This window comes from Grammomys surdaster, unplaced genomic scaffold (assembly GCF_004785775.1).
Source record: "Grammomys surdaster isolate TR1022 unplaced genomic scaffold, NIH_TR_1.0 188, whole genome shotgun sequence".
Classification (NCBI taxonomy): domain Eukaryota; kingdom Metazoa; phylum Chordata; class Mammalia; order Rodentia; family Muridae; genus Grammomys; species Grammomys surdaster.
In genome coordinates, this window is record NW_021604633.1 from 16006705 (window position 1) to 16017964 (window position 11260).

Consider the following 11260-nt stretch of genomic DNA (forward strand, 5'->3'; position numbering starts at 1 on the left):
AAACTTTTCTGAAGTTGCTAGCCTTCTGTTGCAAGCTAAGAGCAACAGTTTTACTTGTAATCACCCAGGGCATCATTCTAGATGAGCCAAAAGGCAGAGTGAATGGGTTCTGGTTCTGACTCATTCTGCTCTTGTAAATATAAGAAACAAAGGGACAAAAGGCATGCTGTGTACCCAAGCCTTCCTGGAAGCTGAGTTCCCATTACTGGAACAAGTGAGAGCTCTAGAAAATTCTATATACAACCATGCCACTTTAGCCTCTTACAGAACAGTATACATCAGATTGTCAGCAAACAATCTCTGCTTTTGACTCTTTGGGGTGTCTTGCTAGGAATGTGGATGTCGGCCCTTATGACCCATAAAATACCTGATGTAAGATCTTATGTCGGAAATATTTTAAAGAAAACTTACATCATAGAACAACTTATCCTCCCTTATAAATTGAAAGTTTTTCCAAGATTTTTAAAGAGAAAATTCCCTGCTCCCAAAGGGAGCTGTGTTAAGTTACTGTGTTTTCCTCTTCACTTGGTTCTCAGGCATCTGAATATTAAGCATGGAGCTATTCACAGGAACTCTCTTGGGCCCTGTACTTGCCACTTTTATTTATCTTTTGTTCCCGGTTATTTATTTTGTAAGTCTTCTCTGTTTCATTTTGAAAGAAAAGATAAAAGAAAGACCAGAAGCCAAAAGACATGTTCAGTAAGGGCTGGGTACCATATGACCACCTAAATGAATGGTGATATACCCTCAGCAGAGGAATGACCACATCCTCCATGACAGCAGGACTGGATGTGGGTATCCTGTTACTAATGGCTAGCTTGTGTGTATCAATGGCTGCCTGCCCAATGCTTCTAAACATGCTTTAAGATAATTTCAACAACAATAAAGACTTATACCTCTCTCCTCATGTATTTATATGAGCTTTTATTTCCTACATAAAAATAGCATGTGAGACATCAGCTACTAGAGGCACACAAGCTAGCAATAAGGCATCCCTCAGTACTATCACCCATCCACAGTGGATAACTGTGGATGCTGTGAGCTGCTACCTATCCAAATTATATTCAAGTATTTCATCACCTGCTTAATCAAGCTGCAAAATGAGAAGTTAGACCACTTCACCTCCAGTGATTTGATTATGTGGTAAGGAGACCGGTACATAAACATTAATCCTGGGAAATTAATTCATGAAAATTAGCTGAAGACATCCCTCGAGGCCCGTTTTGTATCTATTTTTTTGCATAAAATGTTGAACTAACTACTTACTGACGGTGTCTTGGGGGGCCTAGAATGATTATGCGTATTCTCTAGTTGTCTAGAGAGAATCGTGAAGAGGCCCATGAAGTGACCTGGAAATGCATTCTGATTAAAGTAAAGTCTTGAGCAGGAAAATTGCTTTGAAATGATTAAAGTTAAAATTGGTAATGAAGGAAAACACTTGTACTGGAGTGGGGCCTTTGAAAGAGTGTTGCATGAAGCAGATGGCTGGCCCCTTCTTAGTGTCAAAATATTATATTGTATCAACCTATCAATCATTGTGTCTGTGAGAACATGGATTATGTTTGGCATTTTCTCTACAATTCTTTCTCTAACCTGATGTCATCCTATCTAGGATTAAACCATTCACTCTGATAACATCAGTTCTCTTAGATCAAATATCCATCTTTGCATATAATTGAAATACAAATATTATATTTAAAACCTTGGAAATATGTATTTCAGAATCTAGACTTCTCACTGATGATATCAACATCTTGTCTATAACAATGCCTATAGCATATGTAACTGATAATCCTGGCAAAGTCTGAACCAGAACTTAAAATCAATCACGCTAATGTTTCTGCAATAAAATTATGAATTGGCACACTGCATGAGATGAGTAAACACTTTCCTTATATATTTTAATGCTATGTAGTAATAGCTCTCATCTTGTCAGGTATTGCTACCTGGGGGCTATAAAATAAATAGATGGGGGTTCAACAAAGATGAGAGGGAACTCAGAGCGAGCTAGAGTAACTAGAATACATTGTAGACATGTACGAAATTATAGAAGAACAAATGAAGCAATAACATTTTTAATTATATAAGTTTCCTATAGTTTCCTGTCCTGTAATCATGCATACACTACATTTGTCATATTTTAAGTACTGTTCTATGACATGTGTAAATTGCCATGATATTGTCCATACATATATTCAGTATTAAAATGCCTTTGTAGAAATATTTATTTTCATACCCACTGAGCTTTGCTTTTCCTTCTCAGCCATTTCTTTTTGTCCTCAGAGCCTCCCTCCTTCTCTCTTCCATTCTTGCACATCTGTTTGGTTTTGTTCTTATCAAAGTCAAACGTTTTGTAGAGTGAGAGGTTGACACTTTACTCCTTTGCCTCCTGTACAATTCACTATAAGGAAGTAAATGTTCTTCTCAGTGTGTCCATGTCTAAGTGGGAGTCAGTTTATTGAGAAAGGAAGCACTCATGTGTCTGCTTGTCATGAACTGGGTTTATCTGCTCAGTTTTGTGGAGAAAAACACTTTGGGACCATGGAAATGGGTAGCAAGTCAATGTCCTACTCTTTAGGAACCTTGTCTGCTAAACCAAAAATAATGATGAAAAACTTGAAAGTGGGTTAAGCCATGTTTGAAATCAAGCAGGTGTTTCTATTCTTCAGTCTTTTATCAAAATGTCTCTTAGAAAATATTTTTGGATAGTTCAATTGCTCATTTTGTGATATGACATTTGTTTGTTGCCTTTATTTCTAATTCTGTTTGATTTATGTATGCCATGCATCTGTTTTTGCCACTATCTTAAAAGATGCTGCCTTTTATGCTAGATATTAAAAGAATTTTTTTTTCTTAGTCTCATTGTTGGTGGTGTAAAATGATGAAACAAGCAAATAAAGATGATGAAATAAATGATTTAAAAACAAAACAGAGAAGTGGGCTAAGGAGGCAGGATCAGAACTCCAGGGCCTCCTCCCTCAGACTCACTTGCTGCATTACACTGAATGCATGTAACCAAAGCAGAGGCAGTAGAGGCATCACTGGTTACTCTGAACCACTCTCAATTTCGGTTATAAGGACAGCATTCTCCTCAGGGTTTCCCCAATCCAGAAAGAGTTGGAACACACTGTCAGTATAGCAGTGGCAAATGTTCCCTTGCTAACACTGAACAAATTGATGATGATGTTGTATTCTGGGAAATTTTAGTATGAGAAAAGGCGAGAGAGCTAGATTGTTGATCATTGATCAAGGAACCACGACCACCAGGGCAAATGGTAGCCAGGAGAGCCAAGAAAAACTGGTTTTCCTTCCACTTCTAATAGATTAATCTTTTTTGGAAAAGGGCCAAAATATATGTGTAACAATGGTAAAACCTGTCATATATCTTCTTATAGGTCTGTTGAGGTGGTGGGGTAGTTGTTTGTAGGCATCCTGTACCTCCTTCCTTTATGTTACAGTATATTATTAGTGATTACAGAAGACTCCTGTCTCCTGATACTGTTTTCTAAAGTATTATGAGTGGTTTTCTTAAAATATTTTGCATAATCAAGATGTGTGGAAAGTCCATGATATGGCTTAGTGGGTAAGGAAGGACACTTGCTGCTAAGCCTGTTGACTTGACTTCAATTCCAAGACACACATGGTAAAATGTAAAAGCAGAGTCCTACAAGTTGTCCTTGACTTTCACATGTGCACGGTGTCCACACTCCCTCACACAGAAATTTAAAATAAACAAGCAAATAAAGAAATAAGTTTGGAAGGATGTATCTCTAAAGGACCTTGGTTGTCAGATGACAAAAGGACACTGTATAAAGGCTTGATAAATCAGTTCTTGTTTTAAGTGTTCTTCAAAATCTCTGTTTTTTTCAGTTTGATTTGACTTCCAAACATAGTTATAGGTAATGTAATATTGTAGAATAAATATAACTGGACCTTCTTCATACAGAAATATCTCCCTTCTTACACTAGTAAATAGATTCAGTAAAGACAGATTTTATTAGTTAATGATATGGGTATACCTATTTATCTTTTCTATTTTAAAAACATTTAATTCAATGAGCTTCCAGTTTTGTGCTTTGTCACACTTCTCACATTTAGATCTCTTGTCTTCATCTCAGTTCTGAGCATTGTCTTAAAAGAACCTTTTATCCCACTAGCAGCTTTCTTTACTCCCTGTGTTTTCAACTCTATCCAACCCTGGAAGTCTTGCTTTTATCTTTCCTTACTTTGCCCTTGTGAGGCCTTCCTTCAAGACAAGACTCCTGAAGCCAAGAAATGGAGGTGTGTTCTACACACTGCCTGCCTGCTGAGAGGGAGGAGGGAAACATGGTTACACACACCTGTGCCCCTGGCACCTGGAGGAAAGCTGGCTTGATGATGCGTATGTCTGCCTACCAGAAGCCAAAATAACTTCTCAGTGGAGCCAATTTGATCAAAGACAAGCAATTCAGTGGAAATTTAGTTCATGTGGTTCCTTGGCGTTTTGTAGACAAAACAAACTAGGTGACTGATAGCATGAACTGCTTTCCAGCTGGTACTAATGGTGTTTCCTAAAGCTGTGCTCTCTAAGGTCAGGAGCATCAACCTTCAGTCTGATGTGTGCTGTGCTATGCTAGGTACAAGAAGAATCCTACTCTTGCATATAGCTAACAATTGAGAAATTGGACTTTGTTAGTGTTCAGTTTCATGGATTGTTGGTGAATTCCCAAAATATTTACTGATCAAATAGTATACAGTCAAAATAAAGTAGTAACTATTATTCTAGATGGCTAATTCCTAATCCATGTGCTCAGTGCCCTTTGGGAATAAGGGACTAATTGTAAGAAACTCATTGTTAAATGCACATAAACCTATTTCCTTCTTAGTAGATACTAAAAATACAGAGACCTGCTAGGGTTTTTCAATGGCCCATTACTATGCTTCTTAAATTTACTATAAATGTTCATTCTTGATATCTAAATAATATTGTAAACTCAAAAAGGATACATAGCTCTTTCTGGGACACACATGAGTAAGGAACAAGAGTGATCAACTCCTACTGAGCCACTGGTATGGCCAGTTCTTTAATCAACTCTCTTTTACTATAACACGTGTACAAGACAAATCACACATCATGATCAATGCCTTTCATCCCCACAGTAAGGAGGCCAAAGCAGGCTGATCTCTGTGAGTTCAAGACTAGCCATAGACACATAGTAAGACCCTGTCTGAAAACAACGATTAAAAACAAAATATCCAACATGATACTCTTTTTTTTTCTTTTTTTTTATTGGATGTTTTATTTACATTTCATATGTTGTCCCCTTACCCCATCCCCCACCCACCCAGGAACCCCCAATCCCCTCACCCCTCCTCCTTCTTCTCTGTGGATGTAACCTCTATCTAACCCCCCCACTCCCACCTCCCCACCCTCAAAATTCCCACCCCCTGGGGCATCCAGCCTTCATGAGGTCAAGGTTCTCTTCTTCCACCTATGCCCAGAAGGGCCCTCCACTCTTACATATTCAACTGAAGCACTGGATCCCTCCCTAAGTGCTCCCAGGATGGTGGCTTAGACCCTGGGAGCTGTGGTTGGTTGGTATTGTTGCTCTCCTCATGGTGCCGCAAATCCTTTCAGCTCTCCTTCAGTCTTCACTCTAACTCCTCTATTGAGAACCCCATGATCAGTTCAATGGCTAGTTGTGAGCATCTGCCTCTGAGTATGTCAGACTCTTGAAGACCTCTGAGGAGATATCCATATCAGGCTCTTATCAGCATGCACTTCCTGACTTTCACATCAGCCTCTACCTTTGGTGATTGCACATGGGATAGATACTCAGGTGGAGTGGTCTTGAAACGGCCCCTCCTTCAGTTTCTGTCCCTCACTTTGTCTCCATATTTGCTCCCTTGAGTAATTTGTTGCTCCTTCTAAGAAGGACCGAATCACCCCCACTTGGTCTTCCTTCTTTATGGGCTTCATGTGGCCTGTGAGTTGAATCTTGGGCATTTCAAGGTTCTGGGCTAATATCCAATAATCAGTGAGTTAATACCATGTGTGTTCTTTTGTGATTGGCTTACCTCACTCAGGATGATAATTTCTAGTTCCATCCATTTACCTAGGAAATTCTCGAATTCATTGTTTTTAATAGCTGAGTAATACTCCATTGTGTAAATATACCACATTTTTTGAATCCATGAGGACACATCATACCAAAACCTGTGGGACTCCATGAAGACAGTGATAAGAGGAAAACTCATAGCTCTAAGTGCCTACAAAAAGAAACTGGAAAGAGCACACATTAACAACTTAACTGCACAACTAAAAGCTCTAGAACAAAAAGAAGCAAATACACCCAGGAGGAGTAGAAGGCAGGAAATAATCAAACTCAGGGCTGAAATCAACCAAATAGAAACAGAAAGAACAATACAAAATATCAATAAAACCAGGAGCTGGTTCTTTGAGAAAATCAACAAGATAGATAAACCCTTAGCCAGATTAACCAGAGGGCACAGAGACAGTATCCAAATTAATAAAATCAGAACTGAAAAGGGAGACATAACAACAGAAACTGAAGAAATTCAAAAAATCATCAGATCCTACTACAAAGGCCTATACTCAACAAAACTGGAAAATCTGGATGAAATGGACAATTTCCTAGACAGATACCAGGTACCAAAGTTAAACCAGGAGATAAACCATCTAAACAGTCCCATAACCCCTCAGGAAATAGCAGCAGTCATTAAAAGTCTCCCCACTAAAAAAAGCCCAGGACCAGATCGTTTTAGTGCTGAATTCTATCAGACCTTCAAGGAAGACCTAATACCAATTCTGTTCAAACTATTCAACAAAATAGAGACAGAAGGAACACTACCGTTCTATGAAGCTACAATTACACTCATACCCAAACCCCACAAGGACCCGACAAAGAAAGAGAACTTCAGACCATGATACTCTTTTTAAAAGGGAAAAGATTTACTTGACCCCAGTTTGGGAGGTTTATACCATGTTTTGCTGGCTTGTTCCTTTGGGGCCAATATGTTATGCGTATTGAAAAACTGTTATTCTGACTGAGATGCCAGAGGGGTGGGATAAGGCATCCAGGGTGAGTAGAAGACCTCCCACTACTCCTTACCCTTTATAGAACCAAAAGAGCCACTTGCTAGGGGGGAAGCCTATACCATACAGGCATTTGAGGGAGATTAAAGCCAAACTGTAACACTTGGTCAAAGTACTTAACCTCATGGAAACCTGTTGTTTTTATATGGTAAACATCTCCACTTCCATCTTTAATAATATCCTTTCCTTTTTCTCTTTAATATGTTCTTTGTTCTATGTTATGAGTATTTGTTTACATCATCGATCTGACTTCCATATTTCTTTTTATTTGCATGCATTTTCATATTCGTGAGCTATAATAACAAAATATAACAGATGGTAGCTTAAACAAGGGGCATTTATTTTTTTATAGTTCTAGAGAAAATAGTACAAGATCAAAGGACCAGCAGGTTGGGTCTGTTGTAAGCTCTCTTTTTGTGGATTGTAGGCAGACCCTCATTCAATGTCCATCATCTGTTCTTTCTTCTGTGTGTATGTATTCCTGGGCTTCATCTGTGTCTTAAACTCCTCTTATAAGACTATAAATGAGTTTCCATCAAGACCTCATTTTAACTTCATTTTTTTTTCCTTAAAGGCAGACATGGTCAAATTCTGAGAAAGAATGTGTACTTGTATTTCATCATACAAATTTGAAAGATAATGGTTCATCCCATTCACTTGTGGTGAATCTGGTATTCTCAGAAACATACAGAGTCAAGGAGCATTTCAAGAATGCCAACCAAATTGTGCTGTGCCCAGGACACTACCACTTTACTGACTGCCCCAACTTAATTAAGTCTGTGTCTCTTTATCTGACAGAAATATCACATTGGGTTAATTCTAACTATGGTGTAGAAACTCACTTACTTTAGTGTTTGCTGAAAAATATTTTGCTGTTACTGGTTTCCTTGCTTGTAACTGAGACAGAATGTCTACCTCATGAGTCATTGTGAGAATTGAGTCATATGTGTAAGTCATTCAAAATACTACCTTCTGGAGTCAAGCATTAAGTGTAACATGGAACAAAGCTTTCTTGGCTGGTGATTTTATGTGCCACTTTTGCTGGGCCACAGTGCCTAGACACATTGTCAAATAATATTCTAGATGAGTTCTGTTCTTGCATGTGGAGAGCAGTTTGCCTTTGTAATATGTGTGGGCCTCCTCAAGTCAATTGAAGGCCAGAGAAGAACAGCAGATTGAGTTACATAGTATGAGAAGAGAATGAGCAAACAGATTGTGCTGTACCTTCTACCAATTGCCTGTCCCCAGCTGACCACAGACTTCCACTGGGTTGAACTTTTCCTGGTTCTATGCTCTCCTGGCCACTCTGGTCAGATTTTGGATTTGCCAAACATCTCTGATAACATTTGTTACTTAGTAAGATAAATTTCCTTGTATATCTGAATCTTTTTCATTTATCTAAAGAACCCTCACTAATATAGCAGGTAAGGAGGCCAAAGCTATGCCCAATACGTAAGTTAAAATATAGAAAAAATTCACATGTTTTAATTTAATGTATTTCTATATTCACTGTAATCTCCCCTTATCTGTAGATACCTATCAAAATAAAATTACAAACATAAAATAAAAAATGTAAAAAGCCACAAGACAATTAAGCAAGTGATTAAATACCTTCTGTACATATTAATCTCAGTATTTTTAAGCTTGAATTTCAGAATCCTATATCACCATTTAAACAATACTGATATTATCCCCCAGAATTTTCACCATTACTAGTCATAACTTTAAGATTAACTTTTTTAGAAACTGAGAATGGTACCTTTAGTGTATTTTCAGAATTAAAACAAAACCAATAAGATTAGATTCAGTAAAATAAGTAGGTAATATAAAATCAGAATTCAATCACTATGTCCAAAACTGAGCTCCAAACTAAGCAAGCAAGCAAATATAGTGGCAACAGTTCAGCCAAGTTAGAACATTGGCAAATTACCCTTATGATAAAAGTTAAACAGCTTGGAAGAGCAACTCAGTGCTCGAGATACAACTGAGTAGCTGCCATCAAACCTAACATGAGTTCCGATGAACAAGATGGAGACCACTGTTCTCTAACTCAGCTGAGCCTACACAAGAACAAAGAAACTAGATAGAAACTGCAGTGTGATGTGATGTCATCTACATCCAGTGAAGTATTTTCTAGCTGGTAATACTGTTGCCATGGTTTTGTGTGTGTGTGTGTGTGTGCTAGGAATCACACTTGATCACAACCATACTCAAAATTGAATAAAGTGGGTTAAAAACAAGCTAAACATAAGTACAAACAAGTGAACCTGCTTATAAATTGATAACATAACTCACTTTGGATTTAAGCGAACAGTGAATATAGCCAATATCCTTACAATAAAATGTATCATAAAAGCTGCCCTGGATAGAAATGGTCTGTCCCCAAGAATTTATACTGGTGTTTCCTCTCATTGTAAAGTGTTAGAAAGATGGAAACCTAGTAGACTGTGGTATTTGAAGCTGGGCCATTTGAGACATGATCAACATCACATAAAGGCTTTAGAGTGAACCTCTGTGACAAAATCCTAGTAGCTTTATCAGAGGAAAGAAGGAACCAGACAGCCATATGTACACATGCATGCTCCCTGCTCTGTATTTGGAAGACACCAGGATAAATGCTATCAGCACTTGTGGACCCTCAACCTTATACTTTGAGACACACAACATGCAGTGAACCTTCTTTCTTTGTAGCTCACCCAGGTTGTAGGATGTAAACATTGGCAACAGAAAATATACTGATTTAAGTACTAAAATGATTGCCAAAAAGTCTTGATTTTTATTCAGTAAATTTGTTGTAGGTAGAAATTGCAGTATAGTTACTCTGAAACTATTTTTATATATTTTAGTACCATGAAAATGAGTATTTAAATGTTTGGGAAAGCTACCCAGTCACTATGGAGATAAACTATAAAGTAAGGAAAGGTAACAGGAAGCTTTTGGTACTGGTTACATTGCTGTTGTTCTTCTTGTTGTTGTTGTTTTCATATTGATTTCCTGAATTGGAACCCAAGGCCATTGGCACAACTGGTATCAGATGTTGCTTATAAATGATACTCCTTGTTAAAAGGAACCAAAGCACCTGAAACAAACATTGGATTACACATAGAGCAGGTGTGAGGTTCAGGGTGATCCTAAAATGCCTGGTGGTACCTAAAACTAAGAAAGTGCTCTAAAACATGTCTAAAGAACACACAGAATCCCACTAGGCAAATGAGGTATCTAAGATCCTACAAACAAGCAGAAGATAATTATGGGTTTTGACGAGAGAGAGAGAGAGAGAGAGAGAGAGAGAGAGAGAGAGAGAGAGAGAATTTGAATGTGGGGGATGGGCAGGGGTGTAACTGTCACTTTTATGTCCTCAGAAGAAGTGATGAAGTGAGAGCCATACCCAGGCTGTTAAAATACATGGGTTAGGCTGAGCCCAGAGCATTTTACTCTCTGTGTTAACTAGCCCTATGCTAGGCCTGGAAGCTTCTAGCCTCCATACAATCTAATCTTCCAAACTCACTGATTCAATCTGGCTTCTCTAGATTTCTGATTAAATTGCTCTGCCTGGCATCATACTAACTCTGCAAATATGTTCTAGTCTTCTGGCTCATTCTCATTCTCTAGCTTATTCTGTCTTCATGTGTGTTTTCCTTGTTCTCTCTGCAATCTGTCTCTGTAAAACTGTCCTGGTAAAACTGCCATAGACACACACCACATGCCACTCACAACCTTTCTCTTAAGTAGTCTCTCTTCTTTGTGTTGTTCTTCTGTGAATTGAGCATATCCTATCTCTGACTCATTGTATTAAATCTTTCTCTGATTTGTGACCTTGTCTGCCCCACAATTAGATGTCACTTTCAAACATGGCTGTTCCTTCTACTCTTAACCTACCTTCATTGTTAAGGATTAACGGTATGTAGTAAGGGCATGTCTGTATTCCAGCCAGATCATACAGTAATCCAGGGCGTGTCTGCATTACAGCTGGATCATATTTTAGGATGTGATCACTTACCTAGGGAAGCCATGTTACTGGAATAAAATAAAAATAAGAAGGAGGGAGAAGGAAGAATGGAACAGGAGAGAGGGGAAGAGTGGGGGGGAGAGGAAGAGAGGAAGAGGAGGAGGGGGAGAGGGAGAGGGGGAGGGGGAGGAGGAGGGAGAGAGGGAGGGGGAACG